We start from the raw sequence: 20,213 nt of genomic DNA on the forward strand, positions 1-20,213 counted from the left end.
GCAGAAGAGCCGCTCGGATTTGCTGGCTCCACAGCCGCTGTCCTTAGGCCTCCAACTTTGTCAGCCTCAGAGGCAGCAAATTTTACAACACAGCACCCATCTAACCGGCTCGTGTGTACACGGGCGTCGTCAACCTGCAGGCAGTGATTTCCAGAAAAGGGGACTCACTTCCTGGGACGACCCAGAAGGTTCCGGTGTTGTCTAACGGCTGCAGCATGTTCCTTTGTTCCAGAGGGAAGCTCTGATGACGGTCACTGCCCTCCTTCCTTTTCCGGCTCTTCTTTCTTTGCTTTCCTCCTCCCTCTCCCTTGGCCCCACCTAGAGCAAGAATGGGAGGTAAGGGAGAAGAGACGGTGGATCGTGCCTAGTCACTGACCATCAGTCCTGTCTTGCTCTTGTCTGTCGATGCATTAGGCTTTCTGCATCACAGCCCCCCCACACCTAAATACACCTATCCACACACACTTGTATAGACACACCTATGCACACAAAAATACCTGCAAGCTCCCCACACACCTATACATGAATACATCTATACATGTGCATGGCACACCTACATGCTCATAACTAAACATGCAGATACTTGAACACATCTTAATACGTCTATTCACATACAAACGCGCGCGCGCGCGCGCGCACACACACACACACACACACACACACACACACCCCTACCCCATGATTCTTTCTGTTATAGGAACATACTTGGACAGAGAGGTAGAAGACAGGCAGGAGGTTTCTCTTTCTTGTAATTTGCATAGCAGGTTCTATCAGACCAACCTGGTAACATCTAGAAGTATTGCAGACACTGGCTCAGAAAGTTAAATACCACCGACTGTGGTGTCCGTTGTTAGTACCCACTAGTTATCTGCTTTGGGATAATACACAGACTACCTGGAAAGTATGTTATTGCTCACTCTATCCAATTTCCAAATAGCACGAATCTTCTCTTCAACACATATGTTAAAGTGGATAGAAACATAAATACAGGATCACCGGGAGCTCACAGCTCATTATTTCAGGAACATCTAGAGGTTGCTGACACTATCTAGGCCAAGTTTGGGCATTGGAGATGCTGTGAACATGGTGGAGGTTATAGAATTATTGTGTGTGCCTGTGTATTGCGAGTGCACATTTGTTGCTAGTGTGTACATGAGTGCATGTGTATGTGTAACATGCACATATGTGCATGTGCTCATGTATGAACATACATTCAATTAACTTATAAAATTTGATTTTAGTGGGTGTGATTAATGGTAATAATAAAATCTAAATAAGGGGCTTTAAATTAGGTTTCTCATAAGTGAAAATTTCTTTATGTTTTCCCCATTTTTGTTAGTTATATGCTTGATTACAAAGATAATCTCTGCTTTGGTTAATTTTAAAGCATATACAGGAGCTGACTTCAGTGTCAAGTGTGCTTGTTGAGAGTGATCATGTAACTTCTGCCAGTTAATTTTGTTTTACTGTCTATGTAGTTTCTTCTTTTCTTATTACTTAAGTAGTCTTTGTCTATTTATTGACCTTCGAAAAAAGAACCATTTTTTATAGTTCTCAGTGTAAATCCATTTTATCCTTTTAATACTATTAATTTCTCCTGTTTGTATTTCAGTTTACTGTGTTATTTTTGTCTTGCTAGTTGGGTGGTTAATTTCAATTTACCCCCTCATACAGAGTTATGTATGTAATGCTGTAAGATTTTCCCCTGATAAATACAGAGGCTCCATCTGCTGCTTCTGCTGTCATTAAAGCCGCAGTTAGGACTAGAGTAACATTTCGTGGGACTCAATAGTATGATTTATGAGTTGTGATGGGTTCTAATTAGATATTTAGGAAAACCCTGTGGTGTTTAGTAACAACTGATGAGAACTGAGTGCAGACTCTGGACAGACTAACGAAGAAGAAGAAGCAGTGTTGAATGCTTCAGCTTTGATTAGACACAGTTAGACAGGAGAAAGAAAGAGAGGAATGAAGAATAATTCAGTGATCCTAAGTTGAGGTCAATTATCCAAATGCAGGAGGAGAATCCAGTTTGTGGGTCAGGACACTGCTAGGGATACGTTTGCTTAGCAAAGCGTGAGAACCTGGGTTCAGACCTGCAGCATCCACACACGCCAGTCATGAGCTTTCAGTGCGTGCAGTCTCAGCACATGGGAAGCACAGATGGGATTCCTGGGGTTTGATGGCAAGCCCAGTCAGCTAAACTAGTGAGTTCCAGGTTAAGTGAGAGGTTCTATCTCAATAAATGAGTTAGAGTGTGATTGAAGAAGACAGTTGATATTAATCTGTGGCCTCTGCATCTCTCACATATTACATGCATAACACACACACACACACACACACACACACACACACACACACCAAATGTGAAAAACAGAAGATGAAGATTTTGGTTCCCAGCATGTTGAATTTGAAAAAGTTACACCCAAGTGGGAACATGGGCTTGCAACTCGATTCTAGAACCCAGGAAACAGGTGTGAACTGGGCAGATGTCTCCAGATGCAACAGCTGACAGAACATGGACTCTGGAACTTTTAAGGCCTGTGTACAGTGAGAAACAGGCTGTGTCTGATGTATAAATTCTCAACAGAATGACACAATGGAGGAAATATGGATATATATACACACACATGTATGTATAGATTATTTTCTCACTTAATGCATCCTGATTTTAGTTTCCCCTCTCTGTACTTCTCCAAGCTGTTCCTTACCTCTCCTCCTATCTGGATCCACCCCCTTCTCTGTTGCTCACTAGAAAACAAAAAGGCTTCTAAGGTAATATATAAGGTATAATATAATATGAGATAAAACAAAAAAACAACACATGGGAATTAGAGAAAACAAGCATAAGGAAAAGAACCAAAGAGAAGACACAAGAAACAGAGACCCACTTATTCACATGCTCAGGAATCCCATGAAAACACTAAACTGTAAGTCATAACAGACAGGCAACTATAAAACTATAGGAGAAAAAATATATAAATAAAGTAAAATAAAATAAAAATAAGATAAAATTAAAAAAGAAAGACAGAGAAGGTAGAGCCCTGACATGACATTATGAGGCAAGGAACCTCCAAAGATGATGTTGAGTTCATTTTTCCTTTGGTCATCTATTGCTGGGCATGCAGCCTGCCCTTAAGAGTAACTTGTTTCCCCTGTGAGACTGCCATGGGGCAAACTATAATTTCATTTGCAAGTGGTTATCAATTGGAGATTGCTTCTGGGTTAAGGATGGGGTCATGTGTCTGTTCTCCTTTCATCTATAGGACCCCATCTGTGCAGACCTGTGCATGCTGCCCAGTGTCTGTGAGTTCCTGTGTGCATAGATCTTGTTGATTTAGAGGATCTTGTTTTCTTGACTTTAGTCTCTCTCAGCCACCATCTTCACAGGGTTCCCTGAGTCCTGACGGGAGGGAGTTGACAGAGACATCCTGTTCAGCGTTGACAGAGACATCCTGTTCAGCATTGGGTGTTTCAAGGTCTCTCATTGTCTGTGTGATCTGGCTTTGGGCCACTGTATTTGTTCTTACCTGTTGCCGGAGGAAGCTTCTCTAATGATGGCTGAACAAGGCATTGATCTATGAGTACAGCAGAACATCACTATGAGTGATTTATTGCTACGTTTTGTGTATTTTTATTTCTACTTTTTTTTTAGAACAGTAGTATTTGGTTTTATCTTAGGTCCCTGGGCTAACTAATCTCAAGTCATCCAAACAGTGTTGGGCCTTCAGTCAAATCACATGTTGGTTGGTTACTCCAAAAAGCTTTTTACCACCATTACACTAGCATATTTTGTAGGCAGGACATTATTGGAGACCAAAGGATGGTGGTGGGTTTACAAGGAAATGATTATTTTAGAGCATTATGTCAGAGGTTTCAGCCGTGACCGTAGAAGGCATGGTAGAGCAGTATGCCATGGCAGACAGGAACTAAGGGTCACAGTAACAGAAGAGGTTAATGAAAGATACAGGTTTTGAAAATGTGTCTCTACTGACTTGTTTTCCACAAACAGGTCCCATTTTGCACAGTTCCTCTACTACTCAATTGTGAATTAAAAATCGGAATCCATTAGTGGGTTAATGCTTCAGATTAGAGGTCATGATCTAATTGTCTGTGAAAGCACCCTCATAAACACAGGGTACAGATCTCTCAGGGGTTCCTCCATCTATCAAATTACATTCAAGTTTAGCTGTTCTGATTAGGAATAAGAATGACTATTGTACTGTTAATTTTTCTGTAAATGTGACCTCTATTCATGTGACCTGTCTTGGGAATGAAACCAAATATCATCCTTTCTGATATTTTTTGTGAAAAGATGACCTGTTCAGAGTTTGAGGCTGAACAGCTCACTGTGAATGTATTAACTAATTTAAAATATATGTAGGATTTGAGTGGGGGAATCTGAGGATGCTCAATCTTAAAAATATTTATTTATTATTATAACTTATTTATTAATTATGCATGTTATAATACTCATATGGAGGTCAGAGGACAACTTTGTAAAGTTGGCTCTCTCTCTTTCCACCATTACATGAATTTTGAAGCTGGAACTTGGATTGAAGTATTGGGTTCCAAGTGCCTTTATCTGAAGAGCTTAATTTCTTGATAAATTGATAGACAAAAAAATGGAAGAGGAAACAGGATTTCGTTTGGATCTGACTTAGGGTTATCATCGCTGTGATGAAATACCATGACCCAAAGGCAACTCATGAGGAAAATTGTTTATTTTTCTTACATTTCCATATCACAGCCCATTGTGTAATGAAGTCAAGACAGGAACTTAAGCAGGAACCTGGACATAGGAGCTGATGCAGAGGCCATGGAAAAATGCTCCCACTGGCTTGCTCCTCATGGCTTGTTCACCATCTGCTTTTTTTTTATGGAACTCAGGACCACCAATACAGGAGTGAACTGGGACTTTGCTGAGAGCCTTTATCATTTATTACAGAAGTAGAAATTAATATTCTAGGTATCAACCCACCATAATTAACTTCTGATGGAGAACATATTCTTGGTGCTTTATATTCTTAAAATGGCCCTAGAAAAAGGAAATTCCTCCTCTCTGGGACATCAGCAGTAAGACCCCACAGCTTTCCCTGGCTGGAGGCAGCAGCCTCTGGATGTCACACTACATAGTCTTAGTTTTTCCCTTTGAAATAGTGCTAAGACGTCCCTTTTAATCAGTTCACTGCATGTTCTACAAGTCTTGTCCTCTCTGAGACATAAGGCAGCCTGCTTTTATCAAGACCTTCTCTGTCTTCCTGGCTCTGAGAGGTATGTATGGCTGATATCTGTGCTATCATCAGGGAGTTGCTAGTTGTGTCTGTGGGTATATAAACTGGAAGCCTTGTGGGAAGAAAAATAACTTTTGGAGAATTTTTAAGGAGGAGATTTTTTTATTTTTAGGTTTAAATTTAGATTAGAAACATGGTTGGTTCACAAGTCAGTTCCAGGTCCCTCTCCCTTTCCCTCCCCTCCTCCCGTGCCCTCCCCCAACTCCCCCATTATCCCCTCATTTCCACAGGGAGGGTGAGGCCCTCCATGGGGGTGTCCATAGTCTGTCATTTCATCCAGGGCAGGGCCTAGACCCTCCCCACAAGAGTTCAGGGTGAGAGTTCATCTCACATTGTTGGATGGGAGTCCAAAGTCTGTGTGTATACTCGGGATGTATACTGATCTACTGCCCAAGGCTCAATAGAATACCTAGGCCTCCTCACTGACACCCCCATTCAAGGGGTCTTGATCAGTCCCATGTTGGATTCCCAGGCATCAGCCTGAGATTCAAGAGTTAACCCTTGTCAGGTCAGCTGTTTCTGGGGTTAAATCAGCCCAGTCTTAACTCCTTTGGTCATCAGTCCTCCCTCTCTGTTACTGGCTTTCTTGAGTTCAGCTCAGTACTTAGCTGTGGGAGTCTGCCTCTTCTTCCATCAGCCACTGAATGAAGTTTCTGTTTCCCAGACTCTCTGGCCATGGGATTGTAGGCTGGCACTCCCCAGATCTGTGTCTAAAATCCATATATGAGAGAGTACATGCCATGTTTCTCTTTTTGTGACTGGGTTACCTCACTCAGAATGGTTTCTTCTATTTGCTTGCAAATTTCAGGATTGCATTTTTTTTCTGCTGAATAGTACTCCATTGTGTAAATATACCACATTTTCTCTATCCCCTCTTCGGTTGAGGGGCATCTAGGTTGCTTCCAAGTTCTGGCTATTACAAATAATGCTGCTATGAACATAGTGGAACAGACATCCTTGTTGTATGAATGGGCATCTTTTGGATATATGCCTAAGAGTGGAGTTGCTGGGTCTTGTGGTAGGTTTATTCCCATTTTTCTGAGGAATCTCCATACTGATTTCCAAAGTGGCTGAACCAGTTGGCACTCCCACCAGCAATGGAGGAGTGTTCCCCTTTCACCAATCCTCTCCAGCATAAATTGTCATTGGTGTTTTTGATTTTAGCCATTTTGACAGGAGTGAGATGGTATCTCAGAGTTGTTTTGATTTGCATTTCCTTGAGGCTAAGGATGTTGAGCACTTTCTCAAGTGCCTCTCAGCCATTTTAGACTCCTCTATTGAAAATTCTCTATTTAGTTCTGCAGCCCACTTTTTAATTGGATTCTTTTGTGTTTTGGAGACCTGCTTCTTGAGTTCTTTGTAAATTTTGGAGATCAACCCTCTGTCAGATGTGGGGTTAGTAAATATTTTTTCCCATTCTGTGGGCTGCCTTTTTGTCTTGCTGACTGTGTCCTTTGCCTTATAGAAGCTTCTCAGTTTCAGGAGGTCCCATTTATTAATTGTTGATCTCACTGTCTGTGCTACTGGTGTTATGTTCAGGAAGCTGCAAGGAGGAGAATTTTTATGGAGGAGAATTTTTAAGGAGGAGAATTTTTAAGGAGGAGAATTTTAAAGGAGAACTTCTAAAGAGAATTCAGATTTTAGAGGGAAAAATTTTAGAGAGAACTTTTCAGGAGAAATCTTTTGTTTTTTATTTTTTTACTTTTCTTAAAATTTATTTACATTAGAAACAAGCTTGCTTCACATGTCAATCCCAGCTCCCTCTCTGTCCCCTCCTCTCCTGCCACCCTGCCACCCCCCACCCAGTCCCCATCCAATCCCCACTCGACTCTCCAGGGAGAGTGAGGCCCTTCATGGGTGATCTCCAAAGTCTGTCATATTATCTGGGGCAGGGCCTAGGCCCTCCACCATGTGTCAATGTTGAGAGAGCATTCCTCCATGTGGAATGGGCTCCCAAAGTCCATTTGGATGCCAGGGACAAATATTGATCTAGTACTCGAGGACCCTTAAGCTTGCTGAGGTCTCCTCACTGACACCCACATTCAGGGGGTCTGGTTCAGTCCCATGCTGGCCTCTCAGCCACCAGTCTTGGGTCCATGAACTCCCCCTTGTTCAGGTCAGCTGTTTCTGTGGGTTTCACTCACCCAGTCATGACCTCTATGCTCATCACTCCTCCCTCATTGCAACTGGTTTCTTTAAGAGAAGTCTTAAAGAGAGATGTTTTAGATAGAACTTCTGGAGAGAAACTTTTGAAGAGATCTTAAGGGGATGACCTTTTCTTTTCAAGAAAAAAGAGCCACAAAAGAATGATGTGAGTATGAAGTGATTCATTTTCACTTAGATCCTTTTCAGCCAAATCTTACCTGCCTGCTGTAAGCCTCCTGCCTGAGCCCTTGGTAGGCCTTTCTGCATCAATTCTAAGTCAAGAAAATGTGCAACAGGTTTGTCCACAGGCTGATCAGGTGGGGCATTTTCCCAATGGTGCTCCCCTTTCCCAAATGACTCTAATTTGTATCAAGTTGACAAAAACCAAGCAAGCAAGCAAACCAAAAGCCCCAGAAAAACCTCCACAAACAACAAAGCAACTAACTAGTACAGCATCCCTCTGTGTTAGTTTTGTTGAGTCCTTGGTATTATTCAAAGGCATATGAACAGAAATGAATTGCTAACGATGTATATTTTGGGAAGATTGCAATGGTGGGGAATCTACTTTTAATTTTTAATGTGGGCACTGTTTGATTTGGGATAAAATTCCCAAAAGAAGTCCTTGGCTAACCAGGGACAGGGTGTTTCGTTAGAGTAGCCTTTTCTGAGGCTGGGAGTATGATGGGGATGGTAAGTCAGTGTGTCAATCTTGTGGTTCCATCAGGACTCTCATGGGAGAGCAGAAGAGAAGCCAGGAGTAGACAGACCTGCTATGATGTTAAATAGAATCTTTCTAAATGTGGATGCTGGTTATATGGTTAGCATTCTGAACTACCCCAGGATGTCAGTGTTTCTTGTTATTTCCTCTTTTGTCTGGTAGGCTCCAACAACTAATATCAGACTTTATTGTTTTGGACCATGTGATTTATTGAACACTTGCATGTGCATACTGTCTACTTGTATCTTTAGATTTCCTCCATGAGGAAGAATCAGTGCAATTTAGTTTAAGGAAACTAAGGCACAGAAGATGCTAGCAAGTTTAATGAGCTGATGTGTCTGGAGAGTTGTAAGGTAGGAGTTGAGACACAGATCTTTGGCCTGAAGGTGGGCTCCTTGCCTTTCTTTGACTCCAAGTCCCCTTCTGGTGGACAACATGGCAGAAGGAGACAGTGTTTCCAAGGAGCTACCAAAATACAGGTCAGTTCCAAAGACCAAAACTTCTCACGTGTTTCTGCTGATTCCGGGAAATCACATCAAAATTCAGTTACATCATCAAAACCTTCCATAGCTGAAAAGAAAGGAAGGCCCTGGGGGTAGGATCAAGGGATTTCTTTCAGCTTTTTGTGTCCTTTTAAATGGGCTGCATCTAAAAGTGAGGAGATGGGGGGACTGTACGTCATGGGTGTTGAAATAGTGAAAGCAGTGAACATAAATGTTTCAATAAATACCAAGTGGTATCAAATTTTGCTGCGAGATTCCACCGAGTCATATAATCCTTCAGTGTGAGGAACGAAGTCTCAGAGCGCAGGGTGGTTAAAGGTGATCACCTTGGCGTTTATATTTTGGAAAGCAAAGCCTTGTGGCTGCTGTGTGTCAGTCAGTCTAGAAGTAGCGAGGGATCTGTCATTTCATGTCGAGGGCTTGTTTGTGCTTTCTCTTCTCCAGTTTATGCCTTTCTCTGTGTTTAGTATATATACACTACATACCTATTACATATACAAAGGTCCTTTTGACATCAAAGATTCCAATCTGCAGCTTGGATAGTTTGGAAGATTATATGGCCTGTCATATAGCAGCCACATGCCAGACACTTGACCCCTGAAGGGGAGTCACAGGCTGTGGCATTTCTTAGCATGGTGAAGAGTGAAGTGAGCAGCCTGCATGCTCTTGAACAAACGTGCCTTGTTGCTAGAATTGAAACCACATGCTGAGCACTGTAACCTGGGCCCAGAACAACTGAGAAGCTGTGGACACTCAGAGCTGTGACTGTAGTACTATGTTTTTATTTATATTATGTCTGAGTCCTGGGGCCCTCTCACTCTGTTTTTATTCTTTTTTTCCTTTTCTCCCTTTCTTTCTTTTTTCTTTTTTGGTAGTGGAAATCAGCAACACAAACCCAGCTGCAAGAAGGAGTTTGTGTGCTAACAGACCAGGTCCTGTCAAACCATGGGGGCTGTGGAAGAAGTTTTGCTGTTGCAGCAAGTACTTGAAGGACTGGTCTTCCCTGGACAGGTCACTTCTGAACCTATCTAAGGAGCTACACCGTGGCTGCTGAGCCAGGCACTCCCTCAGAGGCTATATATGACTTCATGGAAAATTCAGTCACAGACAGTTGTGTGAAGAGGCATTGACCAAACAGTACTTCAAGCTCCATTTATTTAAAATAACCCACGTTTTTCTGTTGAGATCCAACTTTTCAGCTAGGGTGCACGGGATTTGTGTTTATTGGCAATCTGAATTAAGACAGGTCAGAGTTTGCATTTTCTCTGCAGGCAGATGAGAATGATGAAAATTGTGATTTATTTTTGTGTTTCCTAGGCAGTGACATCTTGAGTCTTCTGGAAATCCCATTGGCACTTTGTTTGCTTCTGTTCTGTGTCTTTGCCTTTAAGCACTAGACAGCTTGGGGGAAGGAGGAAGAGAGACCAGGGAGCATGTCCTATTCCAGACTGCCCTTCTCTCCCCGCACCAGGTGTGCCTGATCTGGGCAAGCGTGCAGACTCTGCTTGGGAAAGGAACCAAAGACACCACTTGGTCCCACCCAGTATTCTCTCCTCTCACACCTTTTTTTTGGGATTACAACTTTCTTTAGGCAAAGGTGAAGGCTGAGTTAGTTTTCCTGGTGGCAAATGCCCCCACTTGACTTTCTGCCTCAGACTGTCTCTGTAAGGACAGTGTTCAGTGCTTCTCTTTCACACTGTATCAGGCACTTCCTCACTCTCTGAGGAGTCACCCCTCCATTTGCTTCCTCAATTTGTATAAGGACCTGATTTGTTATAATAAATACTGGTTTTATGACTGGGGGAGATTGGGAATTGTAACACACTACTTCCCTTCATGTTCCTCCTTTTGTTTTTACACAAGAGCTTCTTATGCTAGTCTAGCCTTGAATTTGAAATGGAGCTGAGGATGACCTTGAACTTCTGATCCTCCTGCCTGCACTTGTGCCTGGGATTACAATCATGAGCCACCATGCTGGTCTATGTGGTACTGGGGACTGAAGCCAGACATTCATGGAAAACAGACAAACAGTACCTACTGAGCTGCAGCTTCAGCCCTTTTCTGCATAGTTTTTGTAAACTCAGAGGCGAAGAAAAGAACCATCCCTCCATACGCATTAGGACAAACTACACACGAAAATAGTAGCAAACACAGGAGCAGTAAACTGACTGAAGCACAAAACAAACTGCCAACCACAGCAAAGGGAGCAGCTTTCCCTTTCTTTAAGCAAAGGTGAAGGCTGAATTAGTTTTCCTGGCAGCAAATGCCCCCACATGCCTATTACTATAGATCTGGTCAAAAACCATGATTGCGGAGTTCACAGGCCCAAAGTGTGAACTTACTACTGTTATTCTACTAAAATATCAATCTGTTCCCAAAATTTGTATCTCTTTGCTTAGATTAGTGTAGCTGTCAGGCGTAAAAGTTTCTTTGTTCAGTAGATGGTGGTTCATACAGAAACTTACACTGGTCAAAGAGCAAAGAACAAGTGTTAGCTCAATCCTACATGGGATATCCATACCCAACCTCTAGATACCAAGGCTTAGAGAGAGACCCTTGCAGATGTGGGTGTGGAGAAACTAGAAGAGCTAGAGGAAGAGGAGGACTGGAGTGAAATGGTGTCTTCTGAACATGACAGGGTTCTCCACTCCTGAACTCAAAGCTATGTTGCTCAAACAGGAGCTGGATGGGATCAAGCTACTCAACATTCCAGCAAGGAGTGAAGAGGAGAATCACAAGGCTGCATAGATAGGTGAGGAGCCTTGAATGGTTGATGACTTCTAGAGGAGGGAGAGTTGGTTCGCTTTAAGGGTATGGATCTTGGTAGGTTGACCAGGCTCAGGTGAATGTCCCCTCACCCAAGGGTATTTGGCAGAACAAATTGGACTAAGTAGACTAAAAAGAATCCATAGCAACAACAACAATAACAACGAAAACCCCAAGGAGACTGAAGTTGAATGTGGGTGAAGGTTTGAGGGTAGATGTGGGAGGAGTTAAGGGGAGGATTGAGGAGTGACACAATAAAAATATGAATATGATAGATATATATGTAATTATCAGGTAATTAATAAATGAAAATTTAAGAATAGATATGAAACCTGTCATTGAGACCAACATACATCTATCCTCTTTGTGGATATTTTTGTTGGGGAAATGTGTGCTTTTTAACAAATAATGCATGAATGTAGATGTAGAGAAGTTTTTCTTAATGAGACTGACAATGAATTTATAAGTTTTAACTATTGATCCGGCAAACTAAGTGATACATACTGATCAAAAGATCACTATGCAATAATTCCTGTCTTCCCTCAGAAGGCCTTTCTTTGTCTCTGAAGCTTATCCCAGACATCATAAAACACTAAAGTGTCCTTTATCTGCAAAGGTTGCTCTTGTCAACAATCTAAAACCACCAGGAAGCAGGCTTCTGAGCATGCCTGTGGAAGATCATCTTGGTTTGTTAATGGATGTCAGAAGTCCAAACCTGCTGTGGATGGTACCATCCCCTGGCTGGGATCCTTCACTGCATAAGGAGGAAGGGAACTGAGTAGCAGCATTCAGTCATCACTCCTTGTTCCTGATTCTGGGGTCATGTGACCAGGGGCTTCAAGTTTCTCTTGCCTTGACTCCCCCCACAATGATGGTCTTGAACCACGAACCAGAACAAACTATTTCAGCATAAGTTGTTTTTTCTAGGGCATTTTATCAGTCAAAAGATGCCACCTCCTTGTCCAGTTGCAGGGCTGTGGTTCGCTGTTGCATCAACAGTAACTGCTGATACTGGCAAGACACTCAGGGTGATGAGTGTAGAATTCTGGGAAGAGAATGTGGTTTTTAAGGTGCTTGGATGCTATCTGTAAAGACGAAATTCATATTTTCCTATGTGAATATTCATGGTGCCATTATTTTCCTTTGGTGGTATCTGGCAGGAAGTTATTGTGTCTTGGCATATAAGGTTCTGTTGCTGTTGGAGATACCAAGAAATTGGAGAGGCAATTTTACAAAGTAGTGAATTATACTGAGGAGCAACTGAACATCACGAATTTCTGAACTCCTGGATGTGGAGAAATACTATGGTTTCCAGCTGGTCTGGACCAGAGTTCTGAAACTTGCCCTCAGACATCAGAACACTACATCTACAAAACAGCAAGTCAGTGCTGCCCTCAGGTCAAAAGAAACCTTCATCAGTCCTCTGACAGGGAAATGTTCGCTTTTACTGACAACCGCCATTGTTTTCATTCAGTTCATGTGTATGTGTGGTAATCCTTCCTTCTGGAGAGACTGGAGCAAGAAAATACATTTTGCTTTGGAGCGCTGTTACCCAGGCAGACACAATTCAGAACTTCTGGAGTGTTCTGTGGTATTGAATGTCAAACCTTTGTCATGTTCTTACTCTCATTCCTCATGCTTTCATGTCTGTAGCTTTCCACAACAGTTTCCAGCTGTTTCTCATCCATTTGGCCCCTGCTCTTGCCCTCTCCATTCCATGTGGTCACTAACCACCAACCCAGGGCCCAAGAAAGGCTTTGCTCTGAGGAAAGGCGAAATGCCTCGGAGTGGACATTGACACCAAACTGAAACGGAAACGAGCAGGTTGCTGCTCTTTCTCAAACCGCATGAAGCAAAACAGAAACGCCAGTGAGGGAAAAGAAGTGTAGACGGAGTATTACAATCCTGAAAGCTCATATATAATCTGATCCATAACATCATGCTACTGAACCTACATACCGAAACATATTTGAAAGCAGCCATGCATTCTGAGAAATAGACACACTTTTCATCCGTGAGTGAAAAGGGCTCACCAGGTGTCATGCTGAAACAGGTCCATGTTTGCTTACCTGGATACCTGGCTCATCAGTGCAAGACAAGAGGTCAGGTCTACTCATTTGAACACAGCTTCTCCCCAGGTGATGGTTAAAATGAGACCCAGGCAATAAGCAAATAAATATAATGGAAAAAACCCAGGAGGGGTTTCCTAAAAAGCGAAATAGTTCAGGGTGTGGCAAGCTGACAGAGGAGTGATTGTCTAAGAAACACAGTGCAAGACCAGTCAGGCAAGAGGGCAAGTGGAGTCCGCCGAGCCTTTCTCCTCAAGCAGCAAACCATTGCATCTGCTATTCCTCCTTGATTATTTTTCTTTATGCTTTCTCAAAGTCAACAATAACTCGTGCTCTTTTAGCTCCTAAATGTCAACCTAGATTCATTCTCAAACATGGCTCCCCCTCTTTTCCTTAGCTCAGACCTTGATTGATTCCTTATCTGACTTCTTCCATAGCTTCTCCCTGCTTCTCTTCCCTCCAGGCAGGTTTTCTCTAAAATATGAACCGATCTCTGTTGCTTTTTATAAGATTTAGTTTTACTAGTTTTAAAGTGTGTGTGTGTGTGTGTGTGTGTGAGAGAGAGAGAGAGAGAGAGAGAGAGAGAGAGAGAGAGTGGGAGGGTGAGGGAATCAGAGAAGACACTGGAATAACTGGGATGATTTCTCTGGGCTAACAATTACGATTTTTCACAGAAACATATTATATATAATTTTATGACGATAAAAGGTGATTTCAAAGTAACAAAGATCAAGTTTTTAGTAGCTATGAAGTTAAGAATGCTGGAGTGCTAGAGCGAGGAGAATAAATATATCTGTCCATCACGCGGTGGTGACCAAGACCCTTGCGTGAGGAAGAGAGAGCACTGTGAACCAGAACCGGAGAAAGCAAGGAGTGGAGTTGTGAGTGCCAGGAGGGAGGACGGGAGTGCAGGGTCAGTGACTGCGGCGCGGATGATGCTGACAGGGTCTGGTGTTCGGGGGGGAGCCATGGAGAGGGCGGCAGAACAGTGGGGCAAGCACTGGAGATGTTAAGGTCAGCCTGAGAGGTCCAGAGACACTTAGGGAACAAACTGTTTATGGTTGCTTTCTAGGCTCGGTTAATTGAGGGGTGAAGACCCATCCTATACATAGGTGGCGCTATTCCATGGGGTCCCAGACTACATGGAGTGGAGAGAGATGACAGGCTGAGCAGCAGCACCGTCTCTCTCTGCTTCCGGACCTTAGATGCACCCCAGGCCTCCCCACTCCTGCTGCTATGCCTTCCCACTCCGATGGGCTGTACCTCGTGAACTGTGAGCTGAAAGGGCCTCCCAGTTCTCAGATGGTTTCTTGTCAGATATCTGGTCACAGCAATGAGAAAAATCAGTGGCGTGGTCCTGTGTGTTTCTAGATTTTATTAAATATGAAATGCTACACAATACCCCTAAATCTGAACACATAAGCCAATAATAATAAGTGAATTCATAAGCCTATAGATTAATTGAGACTAAAAAGCTAAAGCATAAAAAAGCACTTAAATTCAAGTATGGACCCCATATGGCTCTGGTACTTTCATAGGAAAGAATTTCATAGGGCTTTTACGAGTATTTTCCTTTCTATGGTGTATGACAGGACGAGAAGAGCTTCAGAGTTTGACTTTAATGCCGAGCTCAGTGGAGCAGCTAACAACACGTTCAAAACTGACAAGGCTGTTTCTTCAAGTACTTGCTGTTTCTGGTTCAGTGACTAAACAGACCTCCCCACAGCTTTCTTTCAGACAATTGAAAATTTCACTCTTTTATTCAGGCGTGTCTGTGGAATCACTCTTCTCTTTAAGGTAGGAGATCTTCCATAGCTCTTCGTAGAAGAAAGTTCTTCTACCTGGGGTAAAGAATTCACCATTGGGAGCAGAAATGAACAAGAGATTATAGCCAGGTAGGGTGAAGGTAGGCAGGAGCCATTGAGTTCGCCCTCCTCCTGAGAACTTAAGGAGTCATTTAGAAGCAGGTGCTTTGAGCCCTTGTTTTCCAGAGACTGGCAGTCTGCATACGAAATCTATTTAAAGCTTGGACATATGAAGTCCAAACGGCTTCAATCTAGTAAGCTAAAATAAAAAGAACTTCCTACTTGGAACCCAATAATTTTGACAAATTGGCTGAGTCTTGTTTTCCAGGGAAATTATACGTTTATGTATGATCCAAACGGAAATCTGTTCCTTTGGTTTTCAGTGTGTGGTACAAATGTGTTCAGAGTGTGCACTGTGTATTTATTTTGGGGAGTTTGCTTTACTGTGCCAGTGGGTAGGACTTAAGGCAGCACGTGTGTTTCAGCAACAGATGTTTAAATTATACTTACACTCTGCAGCAAGCAAAATGATTTCTGAGTGTCAAAATAAATAAACGCAGCAGTTTGATATCTTCCAACTTGAATATAACCTGAAGAAACTCAACAAAAGAAACCTAAGATGCTTTTGGCAAGCACTGCAGGAAAGAAAGAATTACCTCATGTGGCAAGCATGGCCTTCCCCAGTGTGTGGAAGCAGGATGGATTTGTGGGGTACACAGGGCATTTGTAAGTGATGACGGGAAGCTGAGTGGAAATACCTTCAGAAATGGGAGGATCGGACACTGAAGATAGATTAAAACTGTAATTGCTTGGGAAATGATGTATTTATTTCTAGTTTATGCAACAAGATGTTACTCTTTGCTGGTTTGTGTTCTCTATAAGTATTGTTAAACTGGGGGAATAGGGGTCTCAATTTTTTCATTTTCACATGTATGTTGTGTGCATGTGAGTGTGCCTGTGTGTAGAGGCCTGAAGTTGACACTGGGCATCATCCTCTATGGTGTTTTCATTTTATTTGTGCTCACCCCTATGGCTGATCTCACTAGCCAGCTTGCCTGGGGGGATCCACTGCCTGCCCTTTGAGGATGGCATAGGCCTTCCTATAATTTGTATGAGTCTGGGAGTCAGAACTCCATTCCTCACATTTGAATGGCAAATGCTTTAGCCACTAAGCAATGGCTGATCCAAGTGTAATTAACTTTCTGTTGTGTCCTCTGGATCACCACCCACTTGGGTGCTACTAGGGGCAATTTCACTTCTGTCCCAGCATGCTCCTGGCCTCAATCACCTCAGAATGTGCTGTAAGCCAGTCACAGTCAAATGATTTCCACCACTCCCAGTTCCTATGCTTGTCCAGATGGTGACTGCACAGATAAGAAGTCTTTACTGGGGCCAGCAGTGCCTATGCTTAAAACCAGCAGCAAGTTAGCACCTTCAGAGAATTCTGGTTTATTTCAATTATTGACGGTTCCCTTTCCTCTGTGCTGGCACTTCTAAGAGCTTAAGAATGAGAAGAAGGGACACTTGTTTATGTTCTACTTAAAATGCCCCATTTCCTTTCCTTTTCTTTCTTTTCTTCTTCTTCAAGACAGGGTTTCTCTGGCTGTCCTGGAACTCACTCTGTAGACCAGGCTATCCTAGAACTCACAGAGATCCACCTGCCTCTGCCTTCTGAGTGCTGGCAATAAAGGCATGTGCCACCACTGCCTGGCAAATGTCCTTTGGGCATCGATCATTAACAATATTTTAGAGAACGGCCATGGGATAAATTCAAATTTTCAGGAAGAAAAAAAATCACTTCTTTCTTAACTAAACATAGAAGTGGGGATTTGCTTCTTTTTTTGACTGGGAAGGCTGCAAGTTAAAATAATTATTCTGTAATAATTTTTAAAATGATAACTCAAAAATGGTGACAGTTGAAGCATAATTTGGAGACTTGTGATTGAAGTCATTGCGTAACTTTATGATGATGGTTTTGGGTCAGACACCTGCGCCACAGAGCTCTACTTCATACTTCATACTTCAAGCATTAAGGTCTTTTTTTTTTGGTACCTACATTTCTGAATGTGAAAGCAGTTTATCTTTGACTTCTTTGTGCCTTGAGTACTGTTTATAAAACATATAAAATATTCAATAACAGCAAATAAACAACTACCCACCAACACTGGGTATTTCTGTTTCTTTAGTGTAGACTTTTTGTTTGTGTTTAAGCTTCTCTTACCCAGAATAGAAGTTAGTGGAGTAATATTTACTTGTCATTTATTAACTTTTATGTAAATATTGTATGAAAATTTAAAATAACAAAGGTTAACTTTTCTCCATTGAAAGAAGCTAAACATAAAGAAAGGAAACCATTTTTCTTTCCTTCCCTGAGTTTCCCTGTGGAGATATCTACATGTGATGAGAGCACCCTTACTGGAAGCTACTCCATGTAGCACCCTCTCTTGAAGTTTATTTCAGTTCCAGGATATTCATATTGGGCAGAGTTTTGGTCTGGTCAGTTGTGTGAACTCTGTTTCTGTAGATGTGTAGCAGACTCTCTTTGTGGTTCTGTTGGCTCTGAAGTCAGTCAAGGCTATGTCTACCATGGTGAGTGCTCTTTCTTGGTTCATTTTCTCTAAAGAAATTTTGTTAATTGTCTATTTAAATCTCTTGAAAACTTATCAATTAAATATTTTATTCTTAGTACTGAATTTATAAGACATACACTTTTATGATTTTAAGTCTATTTTCAAAGTCAAACATATGCTTTGCAAACATTCTCTTGCTCATGATGTGATGAGTTTTCATGTTTTAGTGAAGATGTAATCAGTGTGTTGCTAGTGTCTTTTGAACAGCAAAGTGTGTTATGCCACAGGAGAATATGTTATGTCCTTTAGAATATAGAAGCATATGATAAATTTAGAATTATCTTTTGAGATTTTCATCCATAGCTACTACTGTATTTACATCATTCTCAAGTATAAGAAAGATAGCTATACAGGAGTCCTTTCAAATATGATAGCTTCATAATTAAAATGTTTACTTCTCTAGTCTTTTAGTAAATGTATCTGTCTATAGGGTAATGTTAGAGTTGAATTCTGCTTTATACTAAATATTTATGGGATTTCTGGTTTCCATTTATTGATTACTTTTTCATTATGATTTGAAACTTTATCCTAGACACAGACACATACACAGGCACACACACCTGCATACATGTATATACAAAACACACAACACACATCCACATATATACACACATGTACACAAAAACAATAGATATATACACATGCATGCACACATAGCACACACATGTGCACACACAGCACATATATATGCACAGCACACACATACAGGCACATGCATATGCATGCATGCATACATGAAATACATGCTACTGTGTTTCTGGGCTGCCAGTTTGTATGTTCCTCTAGTTTTCACCACCTGCATTGATATCACACTGCTTCCCTTGCTGACTCTGCTTCCAATCTGTGGTAGAGAAAACCATCTCTAAGTAGTCTCTCATGTAAAAACGTTTCTAGCCAATTGCTTCATACTTAGCTTTCTAAAGGGAGTTTTCTACGTCTTGGCAGTCTCTATAACTCTATGATTCTGTTTCTAGGAGAGAATTGCTAGCACTTTCATTTTGATTCAGTAGGATTCTTTCCCAGCCTGTGTGATGTGAGAGAATGCAGCCCCACAGGCTTTACAGGACACAGGCAGTGCAGATCTGGGCACTCCTTGGCAGTGTCAACAAATCTGCCCACAGATGTGATTCTGAAACAACGCATTTAATAATCGTACCCTGCCCTGTAAATAATGTGGTATCCTATATCCCCTTGGCATGAAGAGAACAGAAGAGTAGAGTGGAGAGGGCTTAATAAGGACTGGATCAGGAGAATAACTTGGCTCCTTACATGTCCTGTCTGTCAATGGTTCAGAAATGCCCTCAGATCTAGTCAGTTCACCATTAGCATTTGGATATAAATGCTTGAGTTCTAATAGCTGTAAACTGGCTTCCATTGATTCTTTTTCTCCAGTTTCTCAGTGAGAAGTCTTAAAATGAAAGGAAATTATTGAATCTTTCCTAGCGGTCAACCAAATAGTCATCAGCAAAACAATTTTTTGGGAAGGACTTTCCATTAAATTCAGGCTATTTCTGATAGAAATGAATTCTTCAGCCTGAGACAACAGAGATCAAGCACGGTGAATGTCTTTCACTAGGATGTCAATCTGAGGATAGCCATAGTGATCTCTGTCCTTTTTTGTCACGGCCATCACTCTGAAATTATGGCATTTAGCATATGCTGATACATTGCAGGCAACGGAGCACAGCAAATTATCACTAACATTCCTAGCAATGACATGTGTGTTCCATTTAGGTCTGATAACTCCACAGTCTCTTATTCTCTGAACTGTGACCAGTCATAGGTCTGTATTAATTGCCATCTACTGCCAAAAAAGAGGCTTCTCCAGTGAGAGTTAAGAGATGGTCATGTTGCAGGGTGATGGTGGTGCATATCTTTAATCCCAGCATTTGGGAAACAGAGGCAGGTGCATCTCTGTGAGTTGCAGGCCAGCATGATCTACAAAGCTAGTTCCAGGACAGCCAAGGCTACATAGAGAAAACCTGTCTTGAAAATGAGAGAGAGACAGACAGACACATAGACAGACAGACATAGATAGACACACAAAGAGAGAAACAGACAGAGAGAGAGAGACAAACAGAGAGATGGGCATGTGTGTTTGTGGATCTTGGAGGAGAGGAGGTAAGCACAGTCCAAATATAATTTATTAAATTCTCAAAGAACTAATAAAATTGAGTAATAAAAGTTTGAGTAATATTGGAAAGTGGAAGGGTATTGTTTTACATGGGCTGGGGAGATGAATTAATCAGTAAAGGTCTTGAAGTATAAGCAAGGACCTAAATT

The sequence above is a fragment of the Mesocricetus auratus genome, unplaced genomic scaffold (genome assembly GCF_017639785.1).
Source record: "Mesocricetus auratus isolate SY011 unplaced genomic scaffold, BCM_Maur_2.0 Super-Scaffold_100011, whole genome shotgun sequence".
Taxonomy (NCBI): domain Eukaryota; kingdom Metazoa; phylum Chordata; class Mammalia; order Rodentia; family Cricetidae; genus Mesocricetus; species Mesocricetus auratus.